This window comes from Peromyscus eremicus, chromosome 14 (assembly GCF_949786415.1).
Source record: "Peromyscus eremicus chromosome 14, PerEre_H2_v1, whole genome shotgun sequence".
Taxonomy (NCBI): domain Eukaryota; kingdom Metazoa; phylum Chordata; class Mammalia; order Rodentia; family Cricetidae; genus Peromyscus; species Peromyscus eremicus.
The window spans coordinates 16,415,459-16,442,596 of NC_081430.1; the positions used below are offsets into that span (position 1 = coordinate 16,415,459).

Below are 27,138 nucleotides of genomic sequence, written 5' to 3' on the forward strand. Positions count from 1 at the left end.
TGAGCTTAGTAATTTCAGATTTCATTACACCCTACTGGTGCTTACACACCTATTCTCACTTCTGTTGCCATCCTGCTCAAAAATAACAAAAGTACACATTGCTTTTCTCATTCTGCTCAGTATGTCAGATGGAAGAAGCTCTATTACAACAATCCACATTGAAACAAGAAGGAATTTTTCACATTCCTGTGTGAACAGGGTCTTAAAGAGTTTTAAGCACAGCAGTAATTTATTCGGTGATTTTATATTAGCTGTGAAGACAATATTAAAAATTTCTTTTCATTTCCCAAAACCAGACTGCTTCTGGGCCAGTGACGTATCTTAATTGAACACTGATAGAATTGATGGCTATAAAACCAAAAAAAGCAGTTCATTCAGTTCTAAAAAAATGGATGCAAGCCCCAATAGTTATGGGGTTAGATAGGAAATATAAGTGAGTAAAGTGGAAATGGTGGATCAGCTGTCAGCTGGGGCCTGATTCTCTGGCTGAGGAACTGCTGTGAGCTAGCCAGATGATGGAGCTCCTCAAAAGGCTGAGGAACTGCCATGAGCTAGCCAGATGATGGAGCTCCTCAAAACTTAGGTTTCTGATTCTGGCTCTTTCTTTTCTAAACACATACTAAAAATCTGAGATTCTATGTGAAACATTGTGTTTTTTGAATGTTGCCATGCAACTAAAAAATACATTAAAACATTAATAACACAAAAGAATTAAAAAGGAAAAGAAACACACTTCAGGATAGGTTGTACCTGGACATCATCATTTTTCTATCTCTGTACTGGGAAAATGGGTGTTTCTTTGGATGGGAATGTTCTTTAGATTTTTTTGTTGTTACCTATTTTCTTCTTCTTTTTTGTGTGCTTTCTAATGATGGTTGATATGCTGATATTAAAAGGAAAATTTATAAGTAAAGTTACTGAACTACATGTACATAAGGTCAGAGGGTTTGAGTGGAGGGGAAATGGGTCAAGCATTTCCTTGCTGAAATTTTCTGGAGGAAAAAAATTACCTAAATTTCTAAACAGTACTTACATGCAGGAGACAAATGGATGTGAAATTCAGCACACTCTATCATGTCATTAGCCAAGTTAGTTTCATTGGTACTTACTAGTTAACCCTTAGATACTGTTTTCCATAAACATTTTGTACAGTATAAACACAACTTTATATATCTAGTCAGCAGGTAATAAATTCATCATTAAATAAAGCATGAATACTGTTTCCCTATATTTTAAGTATTCACCTTGGCTAAACTTATAAAAATAATTACCTTCTAATACATACTCATGTTTCTATGTTTTAATTCTATCAGGTTTTGACCTTGGGCCTTTCTCTGTCATTTTCTCATGTGTTTGTGTGTATCCATGTTTGAATATGTGGGTGTACATGTGAAAGCCCTAAGTTGTCATTGAATATCTTTCTTAATTGACCATCACTTGTATATTGAGACAGCTTCTCTCAACTGAACCAAGAGCTTATCTCTACTGCTTACTCAGGAATCCCCTATCTCTCTACCTTTCCAGAACTAGAATTACAGGTGAGCCACCATGCCCATCCAGCATTATGTGATTCTAGGCATCCAAATTCTGGTCCTTGGGTTTGCACAGCAAGTGTTTTCACCACTGAACCATCTCTGAGACACTTTTTTCCTTAGTCTTTAGAATCATACTACTGATGAGTATTATAATTACTTTCTACTCTATTGCAGAATAATATGTATTAGCCATATACCAACTCTATACTGTCACTTGATTCAAATTGTATTTGTTCAATGATCAACACTTAAAGAAAACAAATATTTCTTTCCCTAAATTGGAATAGATTTGCAAGGAAAGCATTTCCAAATCATATACACTATAAAGGACCTGAATCCACAATGTGACACTATATTACACCACATAAAAAGCTCCCAAACTACGTTTGTGTGTGAAAGAGAGAGAGAGAGAGAGAGAGAGAGAGAGAGAGAGAGAGAGAGAGAGAGAGAGAGAATAAAAATGGCTAAAGATCTGAAGGGGACATTTGTCCAAACAGAATACTCAGATGCCCAATAATTGCATAGTGGAATGCCCAGTACCATTGGCCATTAATGAAATGTGAACAAAAGTTTACTGTGACTCCATTCCCCGCCCATTAATATAGTTATAATTTAAAAAGATACTGTGATGGCTATCCTTGGTTTGTCAACTTGACTTCATCTTGAATTAACTAAAATCCAAAACTTAAGAGCACACCTGTGAGGGATTGTAGCTTAATTGGAAGTAGGTAGATTCACTTCTAATCCAGATTTTTGAGGTACAAAGATACTCACTTTTAGGCCAGATCTTGAGGTGGGAAGATACACCTTTAATCTGGTCCACAACTTCTGCTGGAAGTCTATGTAAGGACATGGAAGAAAGAAGCTTTTGCTTTGCCTGCTTGCCCTAGCCTTGCTAGGAAGTTCATTCCTTCACTGGCATTAAAGCCAACTTCTACTCTTTGGGATTCCAGTGTATACTGTAGTCGAGACATCCGGTCTTGCAGATTGAGGAGCAACTGGATTCTTGGACTTCCCATTTCAGTCCGCCGTTGTTGGATTATCTGGACTGCAGCCTATTATAAGTCATTCTAATAAGGCCCTTTAATATGTATAAATGCATAAATTAAAAAATAGAAAGATTCATTCTAGAAATTTTGTTACTCTAGAGAACTCTGACTAATACAGATACTAACAGTGTTGTCAAACATGTAGAATGAATGGAAGTCTTATATATTAAAGGTGTGGGTACTTGAAAAAATGTATAGTATTGAAGAAACAATGCTAGTATCTCTAAGAATTCAAAACATATTTTCTATCCTACCCAACAATTCAACTGTTCACTAAAACCCAAGAAGAGTAAAAAATGTTCCAAAGTGTTAGGCAAAAAGCAATGCTTGAGAAGTATAAACAATCCAATGTTCCATCAGTTGATGAATAGGTAAATAAGATATGGTATCTATTCATACTGAACAAGAATTTGGTTTGTTTGGAGTTTTGTTGTGTTTCCCAGACTACTATGGTTTTGTTTTGTTTTTTTTTTTTTTGCTCAATCAATGTTCATGTTCCAATGTCCCTTTTGAGAAGCTCTGACTACAATTTTGTGTCAGCACATCCAGCATTGGATGTACAATTTAGATAGACTTGGTAAATCAAGCAGCCTATCATTTCCCGGTCACAGGTTAGTTATGGGTTAAGAATGTTATTAAATATTAAGTTTTCATATATGTTCTTTATTGAGTTAGAAAGTTTCTTTTACTCATAGTTTGTTGATCATTTTATCATTCAAAAGTATTTTCTGCTTTTATTAAAATATATGGTTTTGACCTTTGTAACTTAATATGGTGAACTACATTGATGAATTTCCAGGTATTAAGCAAACTTTGCCTTCCTGGGATAAATTCCATTTGGGTGTGGTGTATTTATCTTTCTGTAATATTGCTGAACTCATATTGTTAATAATTTGTTGGGAATTTTTTTCTATACTCCTACAAAAATTATTGTCTGTAATTTTTTCACTAAAGTCCTAGGTCTGGCTTGGTATTATGGAAATACTAAATTAAAACACTGAATGAGACAATGTTTCTCATATGTTTTAAAAGAGTTTGAAAAGTCTAGTAATAATTAGTTTTTGAATATTTGGTATAATTTATTAATAAAGCTCTCTGGGCCTGAGATTTTTCTTCTGAGATGTTTGAAATTTAATAATGCAATCTTTTCACATATTATACATCTTTCTAGGATTTCTATTCATTTTTCCATCAATTTCAATAAAAAACTTTATGCCTTTTTAGTATTTTGTTGATTCTCTTCAGATCACTGGAATACAGCTGTCTTTTCTGTTAGATAATTTTTATCTGTATGGTAATTCCTATTGAATTTACAAAAAGAACAAGGATTAACAATAGATTTTAGCAAGATTTGAGAATATAAGCACTGTACATGAAAATCAATAATAAATTAGAAACTTAAATGTTTTAAGCATTATTTACAACACCTCAAAATACTAACTAGCCAAGAAAAAAAAATAATGAAGGATTTGTCAGTCCTATACAATAACAATGACAAAACCCTGATTAAAAAAAAAAAAAAAAAACAGGAAAAGAGTTTCACAAATCAAGAATATCCATGCAAGTTACTAGAAAACTCACATTACTAAGTTAATCTTCCCCTGTTTAATAAAATGTAGATGCTGCTGTTTCTTGTTGTTGTTTTGCATTGGCCCAGCTATGTTGCTCAGGTTTGTCTCAAAACCCTGACTTCATATGCTTTTTCTACCTCAGCCTCCAAGTAGCTGGAACTACAGAGGTATGTCTCACACTTACCTAACTATCTCCTATTTGGCCAATAGACCTAACAGTCTTTTTTTTAGATATTTAGGAAACTATCTTGAAATTTACATATAAAAGAAAGGGACATAGAAAGGCCAAAACAACTATGAAAAGTTGATCAAGTGAGAGAATTTGTATTGACTCCATTAGGATGCAACCACAGTAGCTAAGACAGAGTAATATTGACATCAGTAAAGCAGGCAAAGGAACAAAGTCCAACAACAGATGACAATGTATATACTTAATTTTTAAAATCATATTTATTCAGTGTATATCTGTTTGTGTTTGTGTATGTACATAATATGTGTAAGTGCAGGTACTCCCATGCCACAATGCTGTGGAGGGAGAGCACACCTTTTAGGAGTCAGTTTTCTCCTTCCACTGTGAGAGATGGGAATGGAATTCAGGATGTCAGGCCTCAGTGGCAAGTGCCTTTGCATGCTGAGATATCTCAGTAGCCTAAGCAGTATATTTTAATTGAGTATTTTTCTTTGTTCTCAATATTTTTAGTAAGTCTTTAAAACTTCCATAAAATGCACTTTGATAATATTCAGTCCCCACTCTTCCCCCTAAATCTGTCCTCACTGCCCCTCAACTTTATGTCCTCTTTTATTTTTTGATTAATCCATTGACTCCAATTTGTGCATCTGGGGTATAGTTAACCCACCAGGGGCCATATTTTTAAAGAAAGCTAGCTGACTATCCCTCTGAAGCATCAATTGTCAACAGTTCCTCAGGGTAGGGACCTGTGATTCATTTCCCATCTGTGCTCAGATATTAACTGATGTCATGTTTTATAGGCCTTAATGCAGACAACCACAGCTACTGAGTTCATGAGTTCAGGGTTCCTGTCAGGAAGAGAAGACCCTCACCAACCTCTCCCTTTAATAATCTCTCTCTTCTCCTGTCCCATGATGGTCCGTGAGTCTTGGGGATCATGTGGAGAATGACGTAGGTGCCTGTTTGTGGTTGAGCACTCCACTGATACTGTCTGAACATTGACCAGTTGTGAGTTTCTGGCTTAGCCACCATCCATTGCACACAGAAACTTCTCTGATGCAGTCTAAGAGTCACACTAATCTCTAGGTAGAGAGATGAGAATTGAGAGTTTAGTTTGTTGCTGGATCTGTTGACAGAAAGAGAGTATTAAGTTCTCATCTGGCATTTGTGAACTCTCTAACCAGGGACTCTTGGTATGTTTACCTTTATAGGGTGGGCCTTAAATCCAACCAGGCAGTGGTTGCTTGCTCCCAATAGTGGTTTGAATGATAAATGCCCCACATAGTTTCAAGCAGTTGAACAACCAGTCGCCAGTTGTTGGTATTGTTTGTGGAGGTTTAGGAGGTGTGGACATGCTGTAGGAAATATGTCACCGGGAGGCAGGCTTTGAGATTCAAAACCTTGAGCCACTTTCAGTTGGCTCTCCCTATTTTGTGCTTTTCTTCAAGATGTGAGCTCTTAGGTGTAGCTGGAGTTTTCTCTCTGGGTCCCGCCGAGCCCCGGCAGTCTGACAGCCCACTTATAAAATAAACACACAGACACTTATATTATTTACAAACTGTGTGGCCGTGGCAGGCTTCTTGCTAACTGTCTGTTCTTATATCTTAAATTAACCCATTTCTATAAATCTATACCTTGCCATGTGGCTCGTGGCTTACCGGCATCTTCACATGCTGCTTGTCCTGGCAGCGGCTGGCAGAGTCTCCCTCTGCCTTCCTGTTCCCTCAATTCTCCAATCTGTTATTCCCGCCTATACTTCCTGTCTGGCTACTGGCCAATCAGTGTTTATTTATACAGAGCAATATCCACAGCACTTAGGTTCCTGCTCCTGAAGCCATGCCTGCTGCCTAGTACCATGCTGTCGCCGTCATTATGAATCTTACCCTCTAGAGCCTTAAGCCAAAATAAACTTTTTTTTTTTTCCTGTAAGTTGCTTTGGCCATATTGTTTATCACACCAACAGAAAAGTAACTAATACACCCCATTAGCATCCATGCCACTATGGCACCAGTGGGCATATCTTGCCATCCTGGTCATTATTGCAGCTCACAAAGTGATAAGACTGCTGGTGAATTTTAGTACCTACCAGTACTGTGAAAGCTAGCCAGTGGGAAGGGAGCTTTCTGTTCAGCACTTGATTCCTCAAAAGTCTTGTATCCAATGTGTGTATTCTCTTCAGTAACAGGAACATACCTTAAAGCTCTAGTGAAGAGCCAAAAGCAATGGGAATAGCTCTACTATTGCTGAGGGTCTCTGGGATACCCTTGACCAACCACTTGAGCGGACATATCCTACACCTGGTACTTAGTTTAGTTTTTTGTTTGAGAAGCATTCTCCCTTGTGTACAGTAACTCTATTCAAACTCATTTGTTTGTTATTACTTTTTTTTTTTTTTTTGAAAGAGAGAGGGTCTCACTGTGTGGATCTGCTGGCCTGGAACTTATATGAAGATCAGGCTAGGCTCAAACTCTCAGACATTCTCATGCTCTGCCTCAACAAATGCTGGGAATAAAGGTGTACTCCACCTCACCTGGTTAGTATGAATATGAATCCCCTTCTTATCAAACGGGGTTTTTAGAAAGCTCCAGAGGCACCCCAGTGAAGAGGGAGGAGGAATGACTATGAGCAGTTTCTGTGGCCTCTTTGCATGTCTTTTACTACTTTTCCTCTCTTTATATACTTTTCCCTAATTTTGTTGCTTACTTGCTTCAGACAGAGGTATGAAGATATCCAGGAGTGTTTTTCACTTATGTAAGTTCTTTTCTCAGTATTCGGTCTGGAAATATTTTTCCCAGTATAAGAATTCTTTCATTTTTTTTTTTCCGAAGTGTCTTTTGAAAGCGGAAATCCTTACTTTTGATGAAGTTTATTTTACTTGCTTTCCCTTTCTTGATGTTCAAAAGAATCTTTCCTCAACACAAGGTCACAAAATTTTGTTTCAATGTTTTATTTTAGAAATTTTACTTAGGTCTCACATGTATGGCTACAATCTGTTTTGAATTCAATGTTACATGTAGCCTGAAGAATTAGCCACGGTTTAGTCTTATATGAGGTCATACAAATATTGTAATGGCTATAAAAATTGTATTTACTTGTTGTGTGTACATTTGTGTGAGTGTATGCACACATGTGAGCACACACGCATTTGCTACAGCACAAATGTGGAAATCAGAAGACAGTTTGTGGAAATTGGTTCTCTCCCTCAGTCTCATGTGTCCTAGGGAGAGATCAGTTGTACTTGGGTTATCAAACTTTGCAAGATGCACCTTTACCCACAACTGTACATTATTTGATAAAAGACTATCTCTTCTTTTACACCTGACAATTGTGCTGCTTGGGTATTTTTGATCACGTATTTAGAATAGGTTTTTTTGTTTCCAAATGGCACTGGCTAATGTGCCCAGCCACTCAAACTTGGTATTGCAAAATATTTTATAGAAAGGACACAGGCACCTTATTCCAGGCAACGCTGGTATGGGTGTGGTTGTGTAACTCTCATCCATGGCACTGTGCCTTCAGGCACATGCTGTCACTGACATTCATCCTCATCCTAGGAGTAACCTTTACTCTACTGCAGCTTGGTAGCTGGAAAAAAAAATCAGTCTTTTGAACCTACTTTCCAGTAATCAAGTTCAAGATTTCTATTCTACAGCAGTAGATGTACTTTGTGCACATAATTTCTAATTTTACTCTCAGGATGGTGCATATCCCAGGGTGACATCTCATGATTATTTATAATCTGCACAGGCAAGAAGACTTGCTTTGCCTCAGGACCAAGACAACTATACAACCTTCTTCGATTACTTTTTTCTCTCTGAATTTAAGATGTTATGAAATTGATAAGTTTTTACTCTGTTAGGAATTTGTTGCAAAAGCTATTTATCATTCTGCAAAATATATGCTTTTGGTGAATCTCTGAACTTGTTGCTATCTAAGAAGTGCAAACAGAAAATTAAATAGCCTAGTTCCTACCCACTAAGAGATTACAATCAGCTACCAAGATGAGCACAGACACTAAACTCCAGCAGATTTGCAGTACCAAGGTGTACAGTATAGGTTATAAAGCTTCATCTGCCTTTTTTCTGGAAATAAAGTTCTAAAGTAATATTGGTAAGATATTGGTAGATGTTGGTACAAAGCCACCAATGATGTAGAAATAAAATGGGTTACTGCTTTTTTTCCTAGAATAGTTAAGAGACATTCGCTATTTAAAATAAAGCATGGAAGAAAATATGGTGTAAAAGCCAAAGACTCATGCAGGAAGATGTTTCAAAAGAGCTAGAATGATACTGCTTTTGCAATTAGCTACTTTTGAAGAACTAGGTATAGAGATTTGTTGAATCTTGAATTCTACACAATGATAATTAATATGGCAGAGAATGTTTTCATTCCTGCTCATATGTGAATTCCCAGCAAAACCTTTATTGTTTCGGAGCAGTGGCACTGATCATACTTTCAAATGAGCTGCATCGAAAGAGAGAAAAAAAACAAACAATGTTAACTGATTATGAATTATTAAAGCACATGCATAGCTCCGGTTAAACCACTTGTGTACTAACAATTTCAACTATGGGGTAAATCAGTTAGCAACATTTTGCATAGCTCCTCTCATATGTTACAGAAAATAGTTGTCAAGATGTCTAAGCTGTTAGAATAAACAGATTTGTAGTTCAAGGAGCCAGATTGAGAAGAGACGGATGGAGAGCCGATTACCATAGAGACCACTCTCCATGGGCAAATCCCCCAAGTTCAAAAACCTGGAGCTGGTTAGTCTTGTGGTGAGAAAATATAATGTTTCACCAAGCAGCTAGAAGCAGTGCATTTGGCTCCGAAAGTGAGAGACAAAGACCCACTTGCTGAACTTTGAAAAAAAAAATAGAAATTCATTTTCAAAGAGAGACAGACTTGAAGGGGTTTAAACTACTGAGTGAGAAAGAGGAAGAGAAAAAGCTGTGAGAGCAGAGAGACTTGGCAAGTGGAGGCGCAGTTGGCTGGGCTTTCTGAGCTCCTGCCTCCTGACTGAGCATCAGGAAGGCTTAAGGTTCAAGTGCAATTAATAGAAGGTGAGAAGGGAAAAGGAGAGCGGGTTCTCACACTCAGCTGAGAATTAGATTAAATTCCCAAGTTTATCAAGGAGAGTTGACAAAGTATATTTAAAATTTGCTAAACTCTTGAGAAGGTAAAAATCCTTTAAAATATTTTTTTTAAAAATTGGAAAGGTTCATCCCCTCTTCTTTCTCTCCTAAGAACAAGTTAAGTGTGGTTTCTAACCCTGAATTTGTTAAGGCTTCCTTCCCTTAATTCATATGGCAATAACTTGGCTTATAATTATGAACATGTTAGCATCAAGTTATAGACTGTATCAATCTTCAATACACTGGATGCCTTTGGACAGAGATTTACAACCTGAAAAATGTTTTTTTTTTCACAACAGTTTTTCATTTTCCTTTGAGACTAAGAACAGGAATTGGCAAAGTAAAGTATGGTAAAGTAAGGCTTTTCCATATATTCCATTCTGGCCTTGAATTCGAGAAACCCTTGCGTCAACCTTCCAAGTGCTAAAACTATCGGAATGAGTCACTTGGCAAGTGCTTCTGCTTTTAAAGTGTGTACATACATACATACATATATACATACATATGTACATTCCCATTTTATAGGATATTTTCATGCCTTTAATGTAGAGTAGTTAAAATAGAAATTACATCACTGGAAAAGACTGAAATATTTATTCTCTGTCTCTTTGAAGCAAAGGTTAACTGAGCCCACCTGTTCATTGGCTTTGTGCTGGAACTCCCTTTAAGTCAATTTTATTACTGGCATTTATTTTCAAATGGTATTTATAATTACATAAATTTTTAGATAATGTGGAGACAAGAGTTATGTTTGATTGTTTTTTTTTACTCAATGGAAAGTATTAAATATCAACAGACTAAATTATCTCACTTGATTCTCTATTTAAGAGAGGTCCTGTAAGAGTGTCATCCTCCTTCTTCAGCTCTGGAAATGAAGCAACATGAGGTCTGGGTTTCCTTATTCTAAAACAATACCTATGTTCAAAACGCTGTTCAAATACATTTTAAGGCAAACCACTTTACAGTTTTCAGATTTTATTGAATACAGTGTGTTCTTTATGGTAAGACAATTTGTTGATAATGTTGTACCTTGCATTTGCAACCAGAGCTTACAAAAATCAATGTGTAGTCAATATTTCATTACCTAGTATGGAAGTGGATAAGGTTTCTTAAGCTTATAGCTGCAATAATTGCTTCAGGTTTTCTCTGATTTAATCTACAACTGCACTGGTTAGGCTCCTTAGAATAAGCTTCTGGCATGGACAACCATAACTAACAAGGGTAGGCTGTACAAGTACCAACACAGAAGGCCTGAGCTACCAGTGAAGCTAATCTTCACACCTAGACTCCACTGTAAATAGGCTTTACACACAAGTCTCACTCTTGTCTCCGCTTCACATCTCACAGCTCTGCAGGCTCAGAACGAAGCACAACTATCAGAAAATTGCAAAAAAGACCAAGAACAATTCTGCATAATTCTTTTTTTCAGAAAATAAGAATAAGAATGCTTTTATCTTGTCACCTTAACAAAAACTCAGAAAATACATCATTAGAAAGGAAAATTATAATCTACTATTTCCCCTAGGCATGAATACTAATCTTCCCAAGGAAATGCTGCCTCAAACACCAAAATGAATAAAAATAAGGATATACTGCAACCAAATAAGATTTAATAGTGAAGCATAAATCTAGTTCAATATCTAAAAAATATATTACTGTTGTTTCACATGTCAATTGCTCAACAAAGAAAAATTAATTCTTTTTAAATTTAAAATATTAAAAAGGTTTCATATTAAAAAAGACAAAATTCAGCATACATAATAAATGATTTCAGAAAAATTAGGAGTTAAAGGAAATACATCAACATGAATAAACATATAGAAGAGCTAAAGACATTAAACTGAGTTGTGATAAATTAGATGATTTAGCAAAGAATAGGAAGAAGACAAGGATATTCTTTCTCGCTTCTCCATTTACCGTCACATTTAAGGGTCTACCTGCTATAGTAGGGGAAGAAAACAGTAAACACGTTATATCAAGGAAAAAGCATTTGTTCTTTGTTTATAGAAGATATGGCTGTCTATGTAGAAATGTGAAAAGAAATGGACAGAATCATGACATTAATAAGTCATTCTACCAAGGTAACAAGGTACAATGTCAAAAGTGGAAAACCAGATTTCTTTCCTATCTGCCATTAGTAAATGTTTAGAATTTAAATAAAAACCAAAAAATTATTTATAATAACATCTCCAAAATTAAAATGCACAGGTTTAAATTTTACAATATATACATATAGTTTATGTAAGGAAAAGCTTCAAATTTTATTTTATTTTTAAAGGACCAAATAAATAATTATGTTCACGGACAAAAAAAAATATATTGGATTCAATGGAAGCAAAATGTCTAACAAAATTCCAGAAAGTTATTTTTAGGTAGCAACATACAGACTTAAACATTTATATAAAAACCTTAAGACTCAGAGTTGTCTGTATGATACCTGAGAGGAGCATCAGAGACTGGTAGCAATCACCCTTGTCACTTAATATGAATTTATAATAAATAAGACAGGGTCATACTAGTGAAAACTTAGCAGATACATCCATTAAATAGCATAGAAAACCCAGGGACGAACTGCATAAATATCAAATCAATGTTCTTTGATTTTTGAAAATGATCAAAGGGAATTCAATGGAGAAGAATAGTCATTTTTCAATAGATGGTACTGAAGTAACTAGCCATGTACATGAAAAGACAGGAAAAAGTAATCTGCACAAAGATTTCAAAGCATTATTCCATCTTCTATGTGGATTATATAGTCAATAAACATAGAATTCAAAAATATGAAATTTCTGTAATGTAGTATATGGAAAAGCCTAGGTGGCTTGAAATTGGTGATGACTCTTTAGATGGATGCAATGCTATAAAATATAAACTTAATAAATTATATTTCACTAAATTCAAAACTATTGCTTTGTGAAAGGCATTGAATGAAAAGTCTTGGCCTGGGAGAAAATATGTGCAGTACACATATTTGGTGAATGCACAGCATCCAAACAATGCAAAAAACTCAACTATTAGAAAACAGATTGAAACAGAAGACAGGCAAAACACGCGAATGGATACTTCACCTGAGAAAAATATATACATATCTATCAAACTTAGGAAAATGTTTTTAACATCCCATGTTTTTAGAGAATTACATGCTATAGCAAAAATGTCTACTGTACACCTATTGACATGACCTAAAGCCACTGACTGAAAACATCAAGTGCTCATGAAAATTTAAAACAGTAGGAGTTCATTCATTAATGGCAGGAATGTAAGCTTGTGTAGTCACATTAGAAGATAGTTGTCAACTTTTACAATGTTGAACATAACTGTATCATAAAGGCAAGTCATCATACTTTTGACTATTCAAATAAGATGAAGAATTGCATTCACATAAAAGGCACATACATTATTTCGATCAGCTTTATGTGTAACAGCCAAAAGTTAAAAACCACCAAAGTGTTTTCAATAGGCAAAGAGACAAACTGTGATATACCTTTACAATGAAATGTTATTCAGAAATAAAATGAAATGAGCTATCAAGCTATAAAAAGTGCAAATCCATATTTCAAAGTGAAAGAAACCAACTTGAAGAAGCTACATATTTATGACTATATTTACAGATTTCTGCAAAACAAAGCCACAGAAACAGTAAACGATCTAAAAGATTGATGACTGCCAAGTGATGTTGGGAAACAGGTGAGATAAACAGGTCAGTAGAAACATTTATAGGACAGTGAACGAGAGCAGTGATACTGTATATAGAGGATACATGGCACTATGCACTTCTCAAACAGCATTTGCAAACAAAGAGTAAACTCTAACGTGGGCAATAGCCTTCAGTTCATAATATCAGTGAAGTGGCTAGTTATGGGCTTCCATAGCTATAATTACAGCACTTACCAAGTGGAGGCATGAGGACCACAAGTTCAAAACTAACTTGGGCTACTCAGTGAACACTGAGCCAGTGTGGGATACATGGTAAGATCCTCTTTCAAAACAACAACAAAAAATAATACAAATATTTGTTCATTATTTGTTTGTTTCATGTTAATAAAAGATGAATGATACTAATAGGAGAAAGAGTGATGAGGTTAGATATGACAAGTTTTTATATTTTCTTTGTAGTTTTCCTATAAACTTGATAAATATTTAAAAAAATAAAATTTATGTGAAAAGTAAGTTTCTTTCCTAAGTCCAAGGTGACTTGTACCAATAGATTTAGCCTCTGGATCTGACTTCCCCAGTTCTGCCTTTGACAACTTTGACCTTTTTTTTCTACATTGACTTCTACAGAAATAGATATTTTCCTTGATTGCCTTGAGGACTTTATAGCCCTTTCTTACCTGGCCAGGCATAAATCTTAGCTAAGGCTTTCCTTTTCAAACTAATCTTGTTGATGAATAGTCATGAACATCATGCTAGATTTCAAACTGATGACAAGGAAGTGACCTCTGCTTTTTGACCACAGATCAGGGGGCACCCAGATGTCCCTGTACTTGAGTAGTCAATGGCTACCGTGCAGGTGCTTGACCCACAAATAGCTAAGTCTATTTTTTTTCCTGCCTCTGGCTATAAGCAGGTTTCCTTTGGTTCTAGCAAATCTTGAGATTATTCTTAGCTTGCCTTGACCAAGTCATTCAGGAAGAATTGCCATGAATTATTTAAAGTAGTCAAGAGAAAGAATTCCCATGCTGGTTCTCAAAAAAACACCTCTCCACTTTCAACCACTTTACCTGGGCTTTCTTGAGTAAGCCATAACCTCTTATTATTTGAATCTACTGTCTTTTTCAACTATCATTCCCTTTCATCAAACAGCACTTAGGAATGGTATGTGTTTGCTCCTACACGTCCCCTTATTCTAGCTGGTTTTAGCATACTTTCTTTAATCACACTTGTCAACCAGCCTTTACACTGTCCATCCCAGGGGAAACCAGGCAAATGAGAGTCACACAGGGCTGATGTATGTCCCAGCACTGTCTTCTTGAAGAGCTTGCCTGAATACCAAGTGCTAAGTACGACTTTACTTTCTTTCTTTTTTTTTATAACTTTACTTTCAAAGCACATATATACTACATCCACTCAGAAGATGAAAATAGCTGATAAAACACAAAGGAAAGAATACAGAAACCTATCTAAAAAGAGAAACAAAAATGCCAGCAAGGAAGCTGTTGAGATCAGTTTTCCATGTCATATGAAACAGTGGCTTTTCAGGTTGTGCATGCTCCAATAGACTCCATTTTATGAAAGTAACTTCATTGTGGAGAGGGGATGAGTACAGCTCCTGGGTAGACCCAGAAACAGCTCCATCTGTCAGACATCATTCGTCCAGCACAGATTGGTAAATGACTTATTATTTGGGATAGAAAGGGAGGCACCTTATAAGTCTACTGGGGTGAATTGAAACTGTGGAAGTCCTTGAGAGTGTTAAAATCATATCAAGAAAACATCACCTGGCCTCCTTAAAGTAATGGACTCCACAAGTAGCATTGTCCCACACATGCTGCATGCATGAAGGACTGACACAGAGAGGGTGTGTTTCTGACATGGATTGGTATGCGGCCTATCTGTCTTTTTGTTCAGAGAATTATGTACAATAGCCAGAGAATATTGAACATAATATTTCTTGGGGAAACCAAAGGCTTTCTAGTCCCTAAATCTGAAAGTACTGTGTCATGTTGGGGTGCTGAATAGATGTAATGGAATATAGGTCATTTATAACACTCTCCATGCAGCTTCAAAGTAAATCCGAAAGTTATACCACTGTTTGTTTGTCCTTATATGTTAAAAGCTTAAAAGTACAGCTGTTTGTCATAGGGACATAGTTCAACAGATAAAAAACACTAGACATGCAGGCCTGATAATGCAAGTTTGATATCTGGAACCCATGAATACCAGACATTTTCACTTGCACATCAGGTCAACTTTCCCTGGAGAGATATGAACAAATGCCTATTCATCCCAGATCAGACCAAAGTACAATTATACCAAAGTCCAACTTGGTGAACCAATGCATCTATTGGACTTACGGTATACAACTGAGGTTTGAAGGGAGCATGGATGACCCTGTACCACAAATCCCACTATATTATAAATGATATTCTCATGGAGTCTGTGCCATAGTGTTCCACTTTCAATTAATCTTCCACTTCCTGTGTTGACTAGCACCTCCCAAGATCACTTAGAGCTGTGAGATGTAGTAATAGCTGAAATCTCCAGTGAGGGTCTATAACCCTCTCTTTCATCTACTAAGGAGTGTCTATGGCTCCATTATTGTGGTGATATTGTGTTCCTCAAAATATTGTGTACCCTAATAAACTTATCTGGGGTCAGAGAACAGAAAAGCCACTAGATACTTAGGATAGGCAGTGGTAGCACACGCCTTTAATCCTAGCATTCCAGAGGCAGAAATCTACCTGTTCAAGGATACATGGTGACTCACGCCTTTAATTCCAGAAAGCGAGCCTTTAATGCCAGGGAGTGGTGGTAGAAAGCAGAAAGGAATACAAGGTGTGAAGACCAGAAACTAGAAGCATTTGGCTGGTTAAGCTTTTAGGTTTTGAACAGCACAATTCAGCTGAGAGCCATTCGGATATGAGGACACAGAGGCTTCCAGTCTGAGGAAACAAGATTAGCTGAGAAGTTGGCCAGGTGAGGTTAGCTGTGGCTTGTTCTGGTTCTCTGATCTTCCAGTTCACCCCAATACCTGGTACAGATTTGATTTTATTAATAAGACCTTCTAAGATTCCTGCTACTTCTGGTGCTCAACGTTCGTGGTACAAATTCATGAAAAAGCTGCTTGCCTGTGGCCTTGTGGGCCTCAGCTCAGGCCCGAGCTACACTCGGCTGGTTGTGGTGGTGCACGCCAGTAGGATTTACTGAAGGAGGGAGAGGCTGGAGGATCCCGAGTTTGAGGCCAGCCTTCTAAGATTCCTGCTACACATTATCTTTACCAGGGACTTGGATACCAGTCTATGGTCTGTTCTAGTTGCTATGGCTACCAGGAACAAAGTCCAAGATGGCAATCACCTTCTCATGCCTAAGGAAAAATACTCCTGTACAATACCATCTATGTAATAGCAGCACTCCTACAGACAGATGGGAGACAGAAACAGGAACATTTTCCAGATGCTTTGAGCCAACTAGCTTGGAGCACACAGTGAAACAGAATAGACAAGAAAGACTGTATCTCAGTAAGAGAGACAGTGATAACTTTCAGAAATGCTGCCCACTAACCCACTCTTTCTAGGAATCCCCACCATAACTTTTTAAATCAATATCAGTCACTTTTACATTATGCAGAAGAGACTTCTGCAAGGAAACACACAATAAGATAGGTAAGTCTCCTTATAGAATCAGATTTATTTGTGATCAGCTATATAACTCAGTAATTTCTTAGACATTAATTTTTAGAATGTCTCCTGATTTCTTAGTGGACTGAAGATGACAACTTATAAGAAAAGAGAACAAAAGAGTCAGTCAAAGGACTATGCGTTTCAGCTAGATGTGTGAGGCTAGGGGGATCTTGACCTAGCCATGTCAGTGGCGGGATACACTAAGGAGAGAAAAACAGGCACTGGGAAATAATTTCTAAATCTGATGAAACTCCAGCACCATCTACTCCAGAAGCACTCAAATTTCTTCATTTGTATTGAGATAGAGACACCAATCACCTAGGTCCTATCAATTTCTAGTCTCTGCAAACCATGATGGGTCAATATTTGTAATCCCTTCCTTGTCCCTTAATACATCCTGAAAAAAGATGATAGGGGTGAGTAAGATGAAGGAGCTAATTTTTTAAATACAGAATGGTCTTCTTCCATAACCTGATAGCTTCCTTCCAACCATGTTTTCCTCCTACAGCAAAAGTCAAGGTGCTATGTGAAGAGCAGAGTAACACACACCCTGAGTTATGATTAACTTTTCCTTTAGCCCATAAGAGAAAAGTGAGCTCAGCTTGGTAAAAGGCCTTAACTCCTTTGTTATACATCAAGTAGCTACTGATGAATGTTCTAGTTTATGACCTTCAAGGGCAGTCATAAGTTCAAACGCTCTTCTAGACATGAACTTAGGCAATTCTGTAAAAGGCACAGAGTTTAGGGGGAATTTTTAGAATCCAATTCTCTACATCTGGAAATAACTACTTAAAACAAAAATATTAAAAGTTGAATGTGTTTCAAAATGCATAATAAGTATATCTCCCTGCTTTTCATTCTGAGCTACATTAGAAAAACCCAGCAAACTGGATAGAAGATTTTACAGCACAGATATGTGGAAATCTTCTTCCAAGGCAGGTTTGCAAAGGGCTGAGTCTAGTCTAGGAAGCTTACCAGTAAATGGCAGTGGTCAGAATGATGTTAGATGATTCATTCTAGCCTTGCAGACCTGACTTGCATCTTGGCTCTGATATACACTAACTGTGTGATCTTACACGCTTGTGATTGTGTTTGAGTCACAGGTGCCATAATCCCAGGATCTTAGAAATATTTTCAGTATTTATAAAGTATCTTGGATGCTTCTATCTCTTCTACGTTAAAAGATGAAATGCTCAGTCCTTTATTAGTTTCACAAATCCACCTCTGCTGTGGTGCACTTTTTCCTTCAGTAAAGCATAAAGGTCCTGGTTGTAGCAGCTGAGATGAGGTGACTGTATTTTGTCTTCCAGTAGGAACAATGTGGTTCTGGAATTTTCAACATTGGTAGACAAATAAATGAACAGACTGTGGAGGAGTCCCTACTATTAAATCTACACTGTGGGATTACTGATGTGTTAAACAGGTGAGCACAGAAGCGTTTACGGATGAAAGTGTGTGATTATTAGAATTGACTTTAAAGTAATCCTTGAAGAGAGATGTATCCAGAGCAAATAGGACTTGCCAGATTTTGACAAGAATTGATGGTTTTAGGGGGCCACATAGAAATACTACTTACTATTCTGTCTAGTTTTATTTGTTTTAAATTATTCGTAATAAAAAGATTTTTTAACTGTATCTTATGGATCTCACATCCACATCCTGGCTTTTTAAAATATATATATATATATATATATATATATATATATATATATATAAATAGATAGATATAGATATATATAGTTAACATTCAGATGTTAAGTCTTCAAATTTACTGCATGTTCCCATAATAGGTTTCAGTTCAAGGTGCTTAAGCGCTTATGCTGAGCCACACCAATCATGTTTGCTCTTTCGGTTTGTTCTAGGTGGAGAACACCTTCTAACAGCCCTGGACATACCACCCATTCGGAAATATGGTTTGTTAGTTAAAGACACTGGTTACTCTAACAGGCCGGATCCCACAGCCTGAAGAAATCAGATCATGGCCTCTACAGTTTTTTCCCAGGATAAAATTAAGCAGTCTTCCTGTGCTGCTGTTTTTACAGCTCCTACAGTCCCTACCCAGTACCTAACTCCTCCACACTCTAGCAGGTAGGCTATACTAACACGCTTTGGTGTGGAACTTCTAGCAATCCACTGAAAGGACATGAAAGTCGGATATTCATGATGACTACCTCTGTTACTCTTATTTTAAGCTATCCTTTGTAATAAAGCCCTCTCCAGGTTTTTGTTTTGGTTGTTGGGTGTTTTTTTTTTTTTTTTTTTTTTTTTTTGTGTGTGTGTGTGTGTGTGTGTGTGTGTGTGTATGTTGGTTTTTGGGGTTTTTTTGAGGGCAGTATCCCTTCCCTTTCAAGGGTCTGTTTGCTTCCTCTAATGTAATGTATTAGCTCTTTCTAATGCCCTCCCATCACATAGCCCAGTCATGGTGCTCATGGTCGAGGTCCTTTCTCCTAGTAAAGCTCTCTGAATAGAAATTACATTAGCATCTAGTTTCATGAAACAGTGGAACCACCAAGACCCTCCTCTTCTTCTTTTTAACATGGAGTAGGGTGATAACCAATTAAAAGATTTCTGTATTAAAGTAAAATGTGAATTTATCAGGCTTAATCCCTATAGTAGTGATATTATTGCTACTATGGTGATTATCTGTAAGCTCAGATAACAGAATAATGTTCTAACAGTCAGGTGAGACCCAGGTCACCTACTCAGATTCTCTTTTTCCCTCACACATATTATGTTTAAATTCTGGGGACAAATCTGGCTATGAGTAAAACGCCAGTCGGAATCTCACTGGCCAAATTCCCTGAGAGGCACAACTAAAATTCTTGTTCATGTAGAGTAACCTGTTTGCTAAGATGACAAAAGGCAGAATTTGGATGTTGCCTCTTTGTCACGGCGAAGTTCTTGTAGCAGGTGACTGTCCCCATGCTCCAAATATTAAGACTAATACCCCCATCAACGTCAAATCCATTTTCTTCCATTGAAGGAAACCCTGTCTTCCCCACCAAACAACACTGAAAATCTCAGCCTCCCTGAAAGTTTTTCATCCAGTCATTCCAAAAGCACTGAGACTTTATGCACAGAAACAGTCCTTACCTACAGACATGTACTAACAAACCATAGTAATTGCACAGTGCTCGATAAGTGCTTCAAAACAAGAAACAAAACCAGTAAACAAGCAAACAGGGTCTTATTACATAGTGCTGGCTCTCCTGAAACTCTCTGTGTAGACCAGGTTGGTTGGACTCACAGAGATCTATCTGACTCTGCCTCCTGAGTGCTTGGGTTTAAGGTGTGTGTCACCATGCCCAGCCCAATAAACACTTTTTGACTGAGTTAATATGAAAATTTTCCACTAAAGGTTTGAAAGTGTTATGAACATAATTTACCATGTAAAATTAGATCATAGACCTTCATCAAGTAACTGACTCTGCCTATATGTGAAGCATCTTAGTAGGCCAAGTATGGAAAGCAAAATGGACAAAAAGCTCTTCTCTAAGTGCTTACTCTCTGGAAGCTCAAGCAGATGTGCATACGGTGCTATCTAGGTTCCTGGGGTCTGACCATTACTTTACAACAATCATATATATATATATATACAGCCAGAAGTGTCTGGAAGAGTCCAGGCCAGAGAGAAAAAAGAAGCAGAGTGGACATAGTCAGAGCTAGGGAAGAAGAGAAGAGCAAAGAAGATCAGGAGAGAGAAGAGTAGGACACAGCGGACACACACATACCATGAATGGTATCTGGGAGCCTGAGAAGCATAGTGGGAGAGGAGCGAGGGAGCGCTGGCAGAGAGAAGGACCAGGATGCTAGTGTGGGCTTTGAGGTGTATAACAAGTACATGTGAATAGGGACTGAGGGACCCTAAGGCCAGCATGGGCTTGAGCTGGGCCATATGAACTGCCTGAACCCGAGCACTTTTTACCTCCTACTGCCCTCTTTCGCCCTCCCACTCCTGCACTGATGCCCCCGTCCAATGCCCTCCCTCCTTCCTTACCTTGTGTGTAGCCCACTGAATTTAATCACAGTAGCATGCTCGAGTGTGGGTGAGAGGTTATGTAGTGGAACAAGGGCACCTTCTCATTGGACCCATCACGGAAGATAGTGGCACCCTTCTCCCAACTAACATTGACTGTCAAAAGTACCGAGGAGAGGAGTAGGGCTTTCTGAGGGAAGGCTTTTTCCATGGGGGAAATAGAAAATTTCTTGATCCTAGCTTCCAACTCTGTTAATACTATCAGTGAGAAGGAAGTGATAAAATATGGTGTTGCTCTCCATCATTAGAAGGCTGGGAGGTCTGTGAGGATTGGAATTTCAGCGTTACCTGCTTGGAAGAGACTTGAGTCCTCATGTTTTATTCTGACAAGTCCTTACTAACTTGTAATGGTGAAGCACAGCTGCATGATCCCATTATACGAGTTTACAGTGTTCTCACAAAGTTCACAATAAAAAGTGGCAAGGTAAAGAAATCATCTGAATTTGTTTGCCAGGGAATCCAGTTCAAGTTTCAATTAACTGGTTAAGAAAATCTCTCTTATCTTCCACAAGAGGTGAATACTTGAAAGATAAATCCCTTAGCACAAGGTTTACTCAGAGCTGATCTCTGTCTCCTCCCATTACAGTTAATGGACTTGTAGCTTACTAGACTTTGGTGAGATCAGAATCTAAAAGAACATTGTATCCATTCTATAGCAGAAGAACAGTAAGCAACTGCTAGAAAGACAATAGAAAAAAAATAGACCTCATGCATGTATAATCTGTGCCCATTTCTAGGCATAAATTTATAAATGGAAGCCAAAGATACTTGAGAACATTAAATAAAAGAAAAAAATAGTGAATTCCATTAAGTCAGAATATAGAGACTTTAATTGTGAAATTTCCCACTAAAACTATTTCATATTTAAATATATTTACAGCACATAATTGTAAATTATAATTGCACACTAATGCATTTTAACAAAGACAATGAAGTTCTATTTTATTTTTCAAAAAATCCTAATATTATACAACTTCATGTTGTCATTTAGTATTTTCTCATACAAAGTGATCACAAATGTTATTTGTGTGTATGTGTGTGTGTATGTGTGTGTGTGTGTGTGTGTGTGTGTGAGAGAGAGAGAAAGAGAGAGAGAGAGAGAGAATTCTTTTATTGATACTTTATTCGACCTATAAAATGAAAGTTAGTTGTCAGTTTTCAGTATTTTGAGCAAAATAAGGACAGAGATTACAACTGAATAGTTAAAATCAAATGCTTTAGAATAGGATAGAGACTTTTGTCTATCTGTTGGATAATTTTTTTTGCAAACAAAGCCTAGAAGAGTATGGCCCCCATAGATACATGGCATAAAAGCTGGGCATGATACTGCATGTTGATAATCTCAGCACTGAAAATGAGGAGCTCAAGGCTAGCCTGGGATACAGCAGAGAATTTGAAACAAAACAAAGTAACAACAAAAGAAAGTAAGGAAGGGAAGGGAAGGGAAGGAAGGAAGGAAGGAAGGAAGGAAGGAAGGAAGGAAGGAAGGAAGGAAAACTCTTATTTCCTTTGTTCTGTTATTTTTATTCCTCCATCTTTGATGTGTCCACAGTGGATCCCGAGTATCCTAGTTTGCAATCTCCTGTAATTCCCCAAAGCCTCCTTCAAAAGACGTTAGATCTGAATTGCACACTTTAGTTTAACAATACTATGCACATAACCCTCTGAACACTCACAAAATTGGGATGTAACTAATGACCAGGAAAGGGACAGAGATAACGTAAATGTCACAGTAACTTTCATCTTCACTGATACCAAGAGGTCATGGACCTCAGTCTCACTCAGATAACAGTATTTCCTATTCCTCAGGTCAAAGAACCCTCCTGACCATGGACCTGGAAATGAGGTTAATTGCTGGGGAAGACGGCAGAGGGAGACTATCTAGATTCCTGGGGTCTGACCATTACTTTACAGCAGTCATAAAGAAGAAAACTACACTCATCCAGTACTGACAGAAGCCACATTTAGAAATACAGAATTATCCTCATGATTTAACAAGACATCCCAGGTTAACTTTAGCCCGTGTGATCTGACCCCACTGAATACCATTTGTTTCTAATATGGAAAGTGTGTGCTCTGAGTCCCCTTGGTGTGAGACCTGTCTCTATTCTTTCATTTCTCAGTACCCAGAAGCAATCTCCCCCATTGACTGTCAACAAACACAAAGTTTGGTGGTCTCTATGTCATGGGAACATCAAGCAAAACATTCACAGGACAAAACAGTATAAAAGAAGAACAACGTGGGCTGCCATGTGGTCCTCGGTGTATCCATGAGCTCAGAACAAAGTTGGACAAATCTCTCTACTAGGACATAACCTGTGATTATTACACTCCAGAAGGGCAGGGTTCAAGGTCTAGTGTCAGCTGGCTCAGGTTGGCTATGTGATATAAGAGGTCCTTCAAGATAGCCAAGGAGATGTCATTATTATAGAAACTGACCCTGATGAGCTGGAAGCATTGTCTTGGGGCAGGCAGAGGGACACTGAGGTGAAAATTCTACAGTGTTCTAATTCTAGGAAAAATATCTGAAAGGCACTGGGTAGAATCAGATAAAATGACACCTTTCCAACTCAGATGTTTAAATTGACAGCCTAAACTCCAACGGTAGGAGAAGTACTCCATGTCTGATTGGGAGAACTAGCAGAGAACAAGGGGAGATGGACTTCAAGGGGCTCTTCAGGCATCTGAACAACTGCTTTGTGTAGTCACTGAGAGATGCAGGAAAGACACAGATGCTGGAGACATTTGACTTTGGAGACCTGAGAAATGAACCTGGTGGCACGCTTCTCCATTTTTGTTGATACATTTATGAGTTTCAGGGTGTTCTTGCATATGCATGGTAGATGGAGTTTGTGAATATTCCTCATCTGCCTGAAGCAAGGAGAAAAACATGTAGGGTGAACAATCTCCCTCCTAAACTCCTCAGTACTCTGCCTTGAAGATTTTCAGACTTCCCAAGGAGTGGTGATAGGTAATGCCCAAATCTGCATTTTTTTATATTTAACATAATTTCTTTATTGAATCTTTGGGAATTTTATATCATGTACCCCAATTCTGCTTACCTCCCAGTCCCTCCATATCCTCCCCTCCCTCCTGCAGTGCCCACAAAATGAAAACTAAAAAAAAAAAAAAAATTCAAACCAAAACAAAACAAAACAACAAACACTTCCCCCTAAAAAAAAAAAAAAAAGCAAAACAAAAAACTCTTAGCTCCTCCATCTTTCTGCCTCTTCAACACCTCTTCATTCCTCCTGATGGCACTGGGAGCCAAGGTGTGTTGCAGAGTATGCCCTTTTGTCCAATCAGCTTTACTTGCAAATGTTCATTTTGATAAGTCACACTGGTCTGCTTCAAGGCCTCTGATTTCTGGTACACCATCATCACTGGATCCTCACCAAAACTCTGCTTGGGTATCTCTCGGCCACCCCGAGTCATGGAGATCCTGCGGGTATCGTTCCACAGGACCAGTCCCTTCATGAGCTCCAGCGGGTCCTAGATGGGATAGACGTTAGGATGGGCCGACCCCAGGCTCAGCTGTGGGCCTGGGTGGTAGTTGAGCTGCTTAGTCCAAACCACCGGGGCCATCTTCTCAGGTGAGGCACGTATCCAGTACCCTATCTCATGCCCCTGCCATCAGGGTCAGCTCTCTGCTGCCCATGGTGAGGAATGGGGCCATCTCTCCCAAGTCCTGGCGGGGGTGGGGAGGTGCTATTCCATGAGGGTCAGGGCCAGTTCTTTTGCAGCAGCATCCAGCAAGGGGCAGTGAAGGGGCAGCTATCCCAGGGCCAGTAAAGGGCAGGGCTGGCTCAACATGGCCCTCTGATTCCATCAAGTATGGTTCCCTTGTCCTCCTGACATTACACACAAGCCACAGACATCAACACAGAGCTTAGATGCAGCAGGAACACAGACCCAGATATGGTCGTTGGCAGCAGCTTGGGCCCAGAAGACATCCTGGCTCTGGGCATAAGCACAGGCCACTCAGATCAGGATAGTTCTGGTGGCACACAGCCCCCAGAAACTCACAAGGCCACAGGTTGCTGCCTCAACCCCAGGCTTCCATGTAACCTTTGATAACAACACAGACCCTAGCTGTAGTGGGACTATACTGGCTGGTTTTGTGTGTCAACTTGGCACAAGCTAAAGAAGAAGGAGATGTTGTAGCTGAAAGTATTCCTGTGCCCTGCCCAGTCCACAGCTGCTCAGACCCAAGTAAACACACAGAGGCTTATATTAATTAAAACTGTTCGGCTATTAGCTCAGGCTTTCTTTTCTTTTCTTTTTTTTTTTTTTTTTAAAAAGAGAGGTGCTGTGGGGTGTTCTGTATGCTGTGAATACGTGTTGCTCTTATTGGTTGATAAATAAAATGCTGATTGGCCAGTAGCCAGGCAGGAAGTATAGGCAGGATAAACAGACAAGGAGAATTCTGGAAAGAGGAAGGTTGAGTCAGGAGTTGCTAGCCAGACACAGAGGAAGCAAGATGTGAAGGCAGAACTGAGAAAAGGTACCAAGCCACATGGCTACACATAAATAAGAATTATAGGTTAATTTAAGTGTAAGAGCTAGTCAATAATAAGTCTGAGCTAATGGCCATCCAGTTCATAATTAATATAAGCCTCTGTGTGTTTACTTGGGTCTGAGCAGCAGCGGAACTGGTGGGTGAAAGAGATTTGTCCTGACATTGGAACAGGTGGGACCAGGAAAACTTCAGCTACAAGACTTATTTGAAGAAATGCCTTGATGAGATCCAGGTGTAAGGCATTTTCTTATTTAGTGATCATTGAGGGGGGGCCCAACCCATGGTGGGTAGTGCCATCCCTAGGCAGGTGGTTCTGGGTTCTATTAGAAGGTGAGCTGAGTAAGCCATTAAGCAGCTCCCCTCGATGGCCTTTGCATCAGCTTCTGCCTCTGGGATCTTGCCCTGTTTGAGTTTTTATCCTGACTTCCTTCAGTGATAAATACAATGCTGAAATGTAAGCCTAATAAGCCCTTATCTCCCCAACTCTCTTTTTGGTCTTGGTGTTTCGTTGTAGTAATAGAAACCCTGACTAAGACAGGAACCATGGACCCAGACATGGTCCTTGGCATCAGCCAGGTCTGTATGTCACCATTGTCCCAGGTGGCAGTGCAGGCCAATCAGATCAGCACAATAGCAGCGTGGCCCTTGGACACTAATATGGCCCCAGATCTCCAGCATATGGCCTTAGATGGACCCTCGGACATCAACACAGACCTGGCTGCAATAGAGCCACAGACTAAGATGTGGCCTTCAGCTGCAGCTCTGGCCTGGATGTTACCATGGCTTCAGGCAGCATTATAGGCCACCCAGATCTGTAGCATGTCCCTTGGCCACCAATGTGGAGTCAGGTGGCTACCCTAATCTGAGGCATCTTTATGGCCCTCATGGCAATAGGAGTGACAGGCATCAACACAAAATCTAGCTGCTATAGGGCCATGGACCCACACATGGCCCTTGGTAGTGGCTCTGGTTGGACCACAGCATGGCCCTGGGTGGTAGCACAGGCCACTCGGATCTGTATGGTCCAGGATGCAGCATGGCCCCCAGACTCCAACAAGGCAACAGGTTGCATCCCAGACCCCAGGGCCTTTACATGGGCCCTGGTGGCCACATGGACCACAGACTTCAACCCAGATCACAGCTGCAGTAGGACCACAAATCTAGACATGCTCTCAAGCTGCAGCCATGGCCTGGACATCATCATGGCACCAGAAAGCAGCAGTATGTGCCACTTAGATCTGTATGAACCTGGATGCAGCATGGCCCTGGGCACCAATGTGGGGGCCCCAGAAGCTCCCTAGTAAGGCCTTACTCAAGGTCAGAAAGTCTGAGCTTGCTTTATCCAGCAGGGCTGTGTAATAGGATGATTTGGCCAAAGGCATGGTTACCAGGTGTTTTGAAGGGTCTACACTTCTTGGTACTTTATACCTTGACTGTGAAAGGGGAAAGTATTTTGCCCCTATTCTTTCTGATGTATAAAAATCCCATTATGAAAGTCAAGGCAGCTGGGTATTGACCCAGGGCCCTCCTGAAGCTACCCTGTGTCTCTGTCTTTCTTGTCTAGGCCTATATTTCTATCTAATATTTCCTCATTCCTCTCTCCTTTCCCCCAAGAACCCTTCGACAGGTCGGAGCTTGTCTCCTATACACCAACATGGTCTCAGGTGGTCAATCAAATCCTGGGCAACTAAATGGCCCTCAGTTGCAATAGGAGCCACACACGTTGACTCGGACACGGCTGCTGTAGGGCCACAGATCCA

The 27,138-nt window shown here is 38.9% G+C and overlaps 1 long non-coding RNA gene across 1 annotated transcript in view; it reads left to right on the top strand.

Annotated features, from left to right (window-relative positions):
• The window catches only part of LOC131924151 (uncharacterized), a 53,347-nt gene extending 34,300 nt beyond the window's left edge, over positions 1–19,047 (top strand). The window contains exons 2-3 of the long non-coding RNA XR_009382801.1: positions 18,134–18,246; positions 18,686–19,047. This is a non-coding gene — a long non-coding RNA (uncharacterized LOC131924151). The remainder of the gene's footprint in view (positions 1–18,133; positions 18,247–18,685) is intronic.
• Positions 19,048–27,138: the final 8,091 nt, after the last annotated feature.